Source organism: Miscanthus floridulus, chromosome 2, assembly GCF_019320115.1.
Source record: "Miscanthus floridulus cultivar M001 chromosome 2, ASM1932011v1, whole genome shotgun sequence".
NCBI classification, from domain to species: Eukaryota; Viridiplantae; Streptophyta; class Magnoliopsida; order Poales; family Poaceae; genus Miscanthus; species Miscanthus floridulus.
In genome coordinates, this window is record NC_089581.1 from 92,037,061 (window position 1) to 92,048,061 (window position 11,001).

An 11,001-nucleotide genomic window follows, 5' to 3' on the forward strand; every position below is an offset into this window, starting at 1 on the left:
CTTAAGAAGCCTGTCGGGTGTCCTCAGGAAACCCGAATCATCCACAATTTCTTCCGAGCAGGATCCATCACAGAGTCATTACAGTATTACAACAGTTTATTCATTAATATACATCAGAGTAAAATAGTGGAAGTCTTACAATAACTTAGTTACAAAATAGTTGTTTCACAAACTAAGTATGATTATTATTACAAACCATAGTAGTGGAGTAGCTTAGTAACATAAAACAAAACACGCAAATAAGGTGCCCTACCCAAGGGCCACACATTTACTCGACATCTTCGATTTGAACAACCATCATGCAGCATGGGCCAAGGCAGACTTGCCCATGAGGCTCACCTGCAACAAGGGTTAAAGAACCCTAAGTAGAAAAGTACTCAACAAGACCAAACCAACATATAAATGGAGAAAACTCAGGAATACAGGCTCAGGGATTTAAGGTAGGGCTTTAGCAAGAATCAAAGTTCTTTTGCGTAAAAGCTCTCTAACAAGATTCTTTCTTTCAACAAATAACCCTTATCAAGATCATATATGAATCTTCCATAATCCGTATTGAGATCATGAACTTCATATCAAACCCTTTCTCAAATCTTCCTCAAGTTTCATTTATTTACTACGATGATGAACAGTGAGTTGAGTCTCCATAACCGAGGAGCAACGGCGATTCAAACCGATTATAACCCAGCTGGGGATTCCCAACCACACGACATATGTAGGTCCCTAACCTACATATACCAACCTACCCTCAGATCTTCTGAAATAAGAATGGGTCTGCGCCACCCGAGAATATAGTACTCCACCAATCCAGCCCATTGCCACGTGGGTACACGCTACTCTCGCCATCTGTCCACTCCTAGTGCACGAGTAGCCATTCTCGTAATAGAATAGCTGAGTTAAGGCTTACTGGAGTATGTGGCTAGTACTACAAAGTCTCACCTCATGCAATTAAAAAACGGACGGTTCTTAATCAACATAGGCGGAAAGAACTTGCTCACAAGACCTCCATGTCTTATGGCTCTCATACACCGAGTCCGCCTGGTCTAGATTTATTACTCCACATGATTATACCTCATGATAGCATAAATAGCCAATCGCATCCAAAAATCCATTTATACCTCGTAGGTGACCGGTAATCACCTAACTGTTATCTGTCTAAGCATGGCTAAGCATAACTAGACCTTTCCTAATTAGAACTGGTAACAAGGTTGATATGGAAAAACAAGGTTGGTAATGCATCAATTAGGTTTCCACTCAACTCCTAATTACTTAATGCAGTATTTAAAAGCAAACGTGATATAAATTTGTAAAACACAAGGTAGGTTTAAATGCATCCGAAGCTTGCCTTGATTGTCGGAAAAGTCTGGTACCGGAGATGTTCCACAAATATCAAACCCAACCTCAATAGGTGGATTAACTTCCTCGACAACTTGGTTGACTACCATGTTCTCACTTTGGTTCACTACATGTAGTAATAATGCCATGTTTAAAATGATGCGAGATATAAACATGATGCTTGATGATGGATGCAAAAGTTAATAACTTGAATACAACTTTCCTTCACGGTGCAGTTGCAAACCAACAAATAACTAAACCTTTTCATAAACTCAAACACTTACTTTAAGCACCAAGAATCATTTTATGCTAATGACCCAAGGTCATCACTCAATCCCAAATTCAAACAAAACCTAAGTCATTAAGAGTTAATATTTGTTTTTATTAATTAAACAATTAATCCAAAATTATGAAATAAATCAACTTTTTCTAATTGAGCTCAAAAGTTTTGTGAAGGCTCATCACATGATAACTAAGTGGAAAAACAATTTTCATAATTTTGGGAAAAATATTTAAGCCTAGAAAAATCATGGAATCCCATTTATTAATTAATTTGAGCAATTTTTATCACATTCAAAATATACTGAAAAGTAACATTTAGTATTTTTCCTAAAACGTTTACATCTAAGTGAGGTCACACAAAACTTTTCATAATTTTTGGAGCTCTAATTAATTCTACACAAAATAAACAAATCACAACACTATTTAATCATTTCTGCAAAATAGAAAATTTCATTTTCAAATAACAGTCGTTGACATCAGGGTCCCACCTGTTAGTGAGAGCAGCGCGACGGCGAGCCTTTGACCGGCGTGCTCTCACTAGTGGCGAGGTCTTTGGCGACAGGAATTGGACCAACATGATCCCCTAGCCATTGCGCACACACTAGTGGCATGGTTTGAAGCTCTAGGTCACTGGAGCAACCTTGTCGGCGATGATGGTGGCTTAGCGGAGCACAGCCGACATGCGCTCTATGATTTGGTACCTCACCGGTGAAACTAAGGTTGTCGGCATACTTAGCATCTCCTAATGGACCTAACTGAGCCCTTAATAGAACCCCTAATGCTCTACAACGCAAGTAGCGACGAGCGCAGCGGCACGGCGGAGCAAAACGCACCAGCATCCCACGGTCCGGTGGCTATGGCGTGGTAGAGATTAAAAAGACCGCACAAGCATGATCAGTGGCTCACCTCGAAGCTAATGTGCTTGAGAATGACGGCTACGGTGAGTCAGAGCTAAGTCATCGACGTTGGAGACGATGGCGGCGGTGTGAACTCACGGTGAAGCTCTGTTCTAAGGAAAGCAGCTGACCAAACGAGCAACAATCAAGCCTACGAGCAACGCTAAATCATGAGGGTCATGAAACAATAAACGGCGAAGTAAAAAGCCCACTAGAACTCCATGTCTACAGTGGAGTGGATCACGATGCCATCTTGCCGGAGAGGAGGAAGACGACGTTACGCCGGGCACTCCAGGGAGAGAGAGACTCAGCTAGATGGCTCTACAGGTGCACCAGGCAAACATAGTTATGGTGGTGACACTAGTTGGAGACGGGAAGGCTCGGTGGCTCTGGTGTGAGCTCGACGGAGTAGGGCAGCGGTGACGGAAAAACAGAGGAGGGAAGAGAACGACTGGACAGCGCTCAGAGTTATCAGGCACACGGAGGGCAGTGGGAGAAGGTGCGCTCGACACGTTATGGCAACGCAGACATGTCAAAACAAGAGGTGGCACTCACAGACGCGCGTAGAAGCCGGTGGAAGCATGGTCGGCGGCGAGAGCTGCTTGCTTGCACTGTTCAAGCAAATTACCAAATTGCCACTCTCTCAATTTCTCAAATTACTCTCAAATTTGTATGGAAACTCAAAAATCTCCAAAAATAAAAGTTGTTCCAAATTCAAAATTCTACAACTTTGCTTTAATAACCATACCCAAATTCTGTCTAGATTTGAAAATGCAAGTTTGAAATCAAAAGGGGACACTTTAAGAATTTACCCCCTTTCAAATTACTCCAAATTTTACATAACAACTTTGAAAACTCTAAAAACCAACTTTGTACATAGTGACAAGCTCTACACTTTTCCTTTTAGGCTCAATCCCAAAATGTGCTTAGATTTTGAATTAGGTTTTCTAGGGTAGAATTTAATGCTGGAAATTAGGGTTTTGGAATTCAAATTTAATACTAGAGTTATGAACTTGATTCATCCATACAAGTCAACACATATAACCATAAAATAAACTTGTTTTAGTGAATGCATATAAAAGTTTTCACTAACACACAATGATGTGCAATGCATATGATGGCATGACATCTTTTAGGGTTTAAAACACTAGAGGTGTTACAACCTTTCCCCTAAAAGAAATCTCATCCCGAGATTTAAAATCCTAGAATAAAGTAATGGAAAAGAAAATGTGTCAAGCAAATACATTCAAAACCTAACCATAAATCAACTAAGGTCCCTTTAGAAAACATGGTTTGTAAAGACAAAACACAACTAACATTATTCTATATCAACGTAAGAAACTCCAGAAACTGTTCTAGCAAGAAATCTTCGGATTCCAAAGTAGCTTCTTCTTCGGATTATTGATTCCATTGTATCTTGTAGAACTTGATTGTCCTCCTTCGTGTGACATGGTCTTTCTGATCCAGAACTCAGATAGGATATTCCGAATAGGTCAAATTAGGTTCAAGTTCCACTCCCTCAATATCAATATTTTGATCAGGCACTTGAAGACATTTCTTTAACTGGGAGACATGGAACACATCGTGTACAACTGAGAGATGTTCTGGTAACTTCAAGCGATATGCCACCTTTCCACACCTCTCCAATATTTGAAATGGTCCAATATAACGAGGTGCCAACTTGCCTTTAACACCGAAATGGTTGACTCCCTTCATTGGTGATACCTTCAGATATACATAATCTCCCTTGTTAAACACCAATAGTTAACGTCGTTTATCTGCATAACTCTTTTATCGGGACTAAGCTATCTTCAAATTATTTTGTATCTGCCTAACCTTCTCTTTTATTTCTTTCACAGGGTCAACTCCAAAGAACCATCTTTCCCTAGGTACAGACAAATTTAGCGATGTTCTGCATCTATGACCATAGAGTGCTTCGAACGGAGCCATCTTAATGCTCTCTTGATAACTATTATTATATGAGAACTTAGCCAAAGGCAAACATTCATCCCACTTATTGGAATAGTTAAGGACACAACACCTTAACATATCTTCAAGTATTTGATTTACTCTTTCAGTCTGACCATCAGTCTATGGATGATAAGCAGTACTATATAGAAGTTTGGTACTCATCGAAGCATGCAATTATTTCCAAAAGTTGGAAACAAACTGTGTACCTCTATCTGACACAATGGTCTTTGGTACACCATGTAAGCTCATGATTCATGCTAAATACATCTTAGCATATTGGATAGTGGGATATATACTCTTAACTAGAAGAAAATGTGTTGACTTGGTTAGTCGATCTACAATAACCCATATTGAGTCAAAACCTTTTGATGTCTTGGGTAGACCGACGATAAAGTCCATACTAATATCCTCCCACTTCCAAGCTGGAATAGGCAATGGCTGTAACTCTCTAGCGGACTTCAAATGTATAGCATTTACTTTTTGACAAGTATCACACTTGGCTATATATCGAGCAATCTCTATCTTCATTTTGGTCCACCAAAATCTCTGTTTCAAGTCATGGTACATCTTATTACTTCCCAGAGAACCTGGTGGTATGTGCCTCTTCAAGAATTGACTGTCACAACTCAAGAACCTTTGGTACCACTAGTCGATTCTTGAACCATAACACACCTGCATCATCTATTCTAAAGCATGCTGCTTTTCCCTTCGTGACTCTTTCTTTGATATGGGCTATACCCTTGTTTTCTTTCTGAGCAGCAATAATTTGGTCTTGAATAGTTGATTCAATAGTTTATTGGTCAAACTACCTTGTTGAATTATCTCTATATTCAACTTTTCCATCTCATGACATAAAGTTGGATCCATTGTCTTCATGGTTAGGCAATTGCAATGGCTCTTATGACTGAGTGCATCTACAACCACATTTGTCATACTAGGGTGGTAATGCACCTCCAAGTCATAATCTTTAATCAATTCTAACCATCTTCTTTGCCGAATGTTCAATTCTGATTGAGTAAAGATATATTTTAAACTCTTGTGATCTGTATAAATATGACAAGTATTACCAAGCAGGTAATGCCGCCAAATCTTCAAAGCATGGAGAACTGCTGCTAATTCCAGATCATGGGTTGGATAATGTTCTTCATGTCGCTTAAGTTGTCTGGAAGCATAGGTGATGACTCGACCTTCTTGCATCAATACACATCCAATACCAATACTAGAAGCATCACACTAAATGTTGAACGGCTTCTCGATATCTGGCTGTGCTAACACTGGTGCAGTGGTTAATAATCTCTTCAAGATCTAGAAAGCTTCTTCACAGTCAGGTGACCAGACAAACTTGGCTTGGTTTTTCAACAATCCAGTGATGGACTTGGATATTCTAGAGAAATCTAGAATGAAATGACGGTAATATCCTGCCATTCTGAGAAAACTTCGAACCTGATGAACAGTGGTTGGTGGTTTCCAATCTAGTATATCCTTAACTTTGCTTGGATCTACTGCAACTCCTTTAGCTTACAAGACATGCCCTAAGAACTGTACTTCCTTTAACCAGAAGTCACACTTACTGAACTTGGCATATAACTGATGTTCTCTTAGGCATGTCAGAACAACTCTGAGATGTTCAGCATGTTCTTTCTTGTTCTTGGAATATATTAAGATGACATCAATGAAGACTACTACAAACTTGTCTAGCTCAGGCATGAACACTAAATTCATTAGATACATGAAGTGAGCTAGGGCATTCGTCAAACCAAAAGACATTACCAGGTACTCATATAATCCATATCTAGTGGTAAATGTCATTTTGGGAATATCTTCAGGCTTAATTTTGATTTGATGGTAACCTAACCTCAAATCAATCTTGGAGAAAACCTTGGCTCTAGCCAGTTGATCAAAAAGTAAATCTATCTGAGGTAAGGGATACTTATTTTTAATTGTCACTTCATTCAATGGTCGATAGTCAACACACAACCTCAGGGTCTCATCTTTCTTTTTCACAAAAATTGCAGGACATCCCCAAGGTGATGAACTAGGTTGGATAAAACCTTTATCAATCAACTCTTGCAATTGAGTCTTCAACTTAGCTAATTCCTTGGGAGGCATCCTATAAGCTCTCCTAGAGATCGAAGCTGTTCTAGGCTTAAGATCTATTCCAAACTGAACATCTCTATCAGGTGGTAGACCGGGTAAATCTTTAGAAAAACATCTAGAAATTTATAGACTACAGGGATATCTCTAATCTCTTTGATGGAAGTTGCACAAACTTTTTCCACTGTTCTCTTTAAGATTGGAAGTTGGATAAGAAGCTGAGAATTACTGTCTAGCAAACTCAACCTTATTCTCATATTCAAATTATCTACAACAGCCTTATGCTGATACATCCAATTCATACCTAGGATCACATCTATATCCTGATCTTTTAAAATAATCATGGTAGTGGGAAAAATGTGCCCACCTAGGTTTATGGGTACCTGGTACACCATTTCCTTAGTACACAGACGTCCCTCGGGCGACTGTATATAAAAATTCTCCTTTGTTTCCCCAATTGGAATTTCATGCTTTATGACAAAGGTTCTATTGATGAATGTATGAGATGCACCAAAATCAAAAAGCATAACTGCAGGATGATCGGTGACAGGAAACATACCCAGCATCACTGGTTCCCCTTCTAGAATCTCCCCAGCTTGAGTATAGAAAACCCACCCCGTCTTCTTTTCATTTTTGCCCTTCTGAGCATTTTGGTTATTGTTCTTGTCCTGAGCTTGACCCTGTTGTTGATTTCCCGAAGCCTTCTAAAAATTTGGATTATACTGCTTAGGATACGGACATTCCCTAGAGAAATGACCTGACTTTCCTCAATTGAAACATGGGTAATTGTGGCCTTGGGGTGTTGGAGCATGAACACCTAGAACATTTGTCTGTTGAGAGTTTGGGTAAGTTATAGCAGGAAGGACATTTGGTCGCTGCCCGGCTTAGAACTATGGCAGACGATAAGGAGGATGGTTGTGATTCACCGGATGATAAATTATCTTATGTCTCTTTTGACTGCCACCGTAAGACCCAGATGGCACGCTCTTTTTCTTCTTAATTTCCATATGCTGCCGATATTTCTCCTCTGAAGCAATAGCAATGTTATCTGCCTCATGATATGTGACATTTGTGCAAGTAGTCATTATGGTCTGAAGTTTGGTACTAAGAGCACGCATGAACCACTTCTTCTTGGCATTTGTGTTAACATGCTCATGTGCATACTATGAAAGGTGATTGAACTTGCCCACATACTGCATGATTGTTTGATCACCTTGCTTCAAAGCAAGAAACTCATCAAGCTTCATGGCCATAACTCCATCTGGAATATAATGGGCACGGAAAGTAGTGCGGAACTCAGCCCAAGTTAACTGAGTACCGGCTGATTGCATGGCCACAAGGTTTGCCCACCAAGCACCTACTGCACCTCTAAGCTGTTGGGCAGCAAAAATAGGCTTCTGGAACTCAATGCATGGAATGAGGTCAAACTTCTAACCTATGGTACGAAGCCAATCATCAGCTTCAAGTGGTTCGTCAGCCTTAGTAAATACTAGTGGTCGTGTATCCATGAAGTCAACATACGTAGCTTCCTGCCTTTGATGATTACGACCATGATTCCCTTGCATCATATTTTGATTATTTTGAGCTAACTCCCGAAGCAACCGAGCATTATCTATGGTCACATGGACCAGCACCGCAATAGCATCAACCAAAGTTGGCAGAATTGGTGGTGGATCAGGAACACCACCCTCATCTTGCGAAGAACTAGGAATATCCAAAGCCCAAGTACGAGGCATCTGTTCATGACAAACCAAACTTTACTCACAAGCATTTATTGAAATATTAAAAGAGCTTACTACAAACACATTACATTGGGTTTACTTATTTATACACAAGTCTGTACTTAAGCAAGACTACCCAGCTTGACTAGAACTCACTATATTACAACTCTACTCTTCTCCTTGATCACATCAAACCTTAGGATCGGTATCCATTCTAGAAACATTTCTGCCTTCATCATCACTTTCATTGACCACCACTACTTCTTCAGGATCCTCTTCTTCTTCCTCTTTAGGTTCATCATCATCTGCTATGATGACACCTGGGTCCATCGCATCAGCTTGAGGCTCATGATTTGGATTCAGAAGATTGTTCAGCCTATGGACTTCTTCATGCAGATTGGTACAATATTCTTCTAAGTCTTCTACATAAAACTCTAACTCATGAACTTGGGCTCTAGCTACATCTTCTCTATGCCAAGCTCCATTTCTCCATTCCACCATATGAACTAACATACGCTCACAGTTCTTATGAGCGGTGGTGAGACACCTCAATTGATCCTGTAACTTGCCCACCTGGATGGCATCCAAGGCCCTATCTCTAGTAGCTTGTGCTAATTCTGCTGAAAGCCTCTGTACCTCAGCCTAGGGATCAGGCCTAAAGCTGCTACTGCTAGCACCATCATTCCTAGGGGCAAGCTAGTGACGAGGAACTCCTTTGGGTCCAACGGACTTATGGGGTGTTACCTTGGTACAAGCCATACTGTAGAAAGCAAGATTTAATAACAGTAAGACAATCTGAGAAAAGTCTAAAGAGTAGTAAGAATGGAACTTATACTACTCAACCCAAACTAAGAGGGAAAGTAATTAACAAGTGGATTAATCACGATGCTTGAGTCATCCTTACGAAACTTAAACATCAAAGCTCCTAAAGTATATAAACAATAGTTCTTATTATATAGGGCATAATAAGATTACTACTCCACCATACAAAACCTTTTTAATCAAATAAGGAATGGCGAGAATAAATTAAATAAGTCGAAAGCAATTTGGACCAAATTAACAGATTAAATTTATTTGCCCTAAATCATTTTGAAGTTTTTGTAAAACAATACTACAAAAACTTTGTAATGGTGCTCTGATACCATTCTATGGTAGAACCTCATAAATTATAGGGCCCACATGCACCTGTCATTGTCTAATGACTTCTAATGACTATGCATATGTTCCCAGTAACTTAAGAAGCCTGTCGGGTGTCCTTAGGAAACCCGAATCATCCACAATTTTGTAACACCTCGGGTGTTAGCCTTGCATAACTTGACTTGCATAACATGAGCATGATCATCAAGCATTCATAAACAAACATTTACTATTGAAACATTGGATTGAAACATCTGCAACGCTTGCTTGTTATCGCATGTTTCTTAAACATATGCAACTGTTCTCGTTATTTCATGTCTCCATGTGTCTATGCATATGATCATGAGTGGACATAGGTACTTGGTGGATGTGAGTCACACAAACATATAGCAACACCTAGGCTAGCAAATAGGACTTTATTAATGGTCACATTTCATGAACCAACACTTAAGCTTCATGTGATTACACTAGCTAGCCCTATGAGTGACTACTACATGAAATGATTGAATGACCTTGCAAATTACTTAAACATGTATAGAGTATCATTATGAACAACTTTGATATTCATGGTTAGGGGTAAAAAGGTCATTAAGCCATGCTTTGATGTGTATCATGTAAATGTGACATGTTTGACCAAGTTTGAACTAGGTGTTAGAGACCTTGCATGGAGGAGATCACTAAAGCAAAGTTGTAGTATTTGACATAAGGAACAAATTTTATTTTTCGGTCATTGACTGATTTAGCTTCTAACATGCTTGAATTGGTCCCACAAAAATCAGCAAAATCAAGATTTCAACACTCAAGAAATTTTTTCTAAGTCTTGTACCCTAACCGTGTTGACAGCCGACCTTGGGGGTGATCTAACTTGAATTCGGTTGTGAATTAGAACATGGTTCCTTGACAAGAGTTGTAGCTGGTACATGGTTCTACAAATCCTATTCAGACTATTTATACTTTGGAGCCATGGATTAGCAATTAAATGGATGGCAAAACTCATCGTTAGGCTCGGCATTGCGTTAACTGAACGAACTGAATCGATGGATTTAGTGGCCTACCGGCTCAGAGCCGAGCCACCGCATGGCACAGGAATTGGCTGCGCATCGCCGGTGTTCTGCCCAGCGTGGCAGTGACGAGCTAGAGCGCGGCCTTAACACCGCTAGCGCCCGCCTGATCCATCCCACGCCCCATTTTTCATTTCCTTGGCTCCTCCTTCGTCCTTGCGCGTAGCTACCGAGCTTCTGCAGCACCGAGAGCCTCCACCGTCGCCATAGCCAACGCTAGCTCGCCCTCATTGCTTCTCCACCCCTGCAACGCCTCCACCAGTGCCCCCGTGACTCACTGCCTCCACCTGCGCTCGCTAACCGCGCTTGGTAAGCCACAGCAACGCGCACGAGCTTGCCGGAGCTCCGCCGCTAGCCTCGTCACCGTGGCCACGTTGCCACCGTCCACCCCAGGCCACGATAGGGCACTAGCTAGGTCCACCGTAGCTCTGTGATGCTCGGCGTAGCATTTGTTTGAGCCACCGTAGCCTCCTCCGGCATGCCGCCGTCGTCCAGTGCCACCGCTCC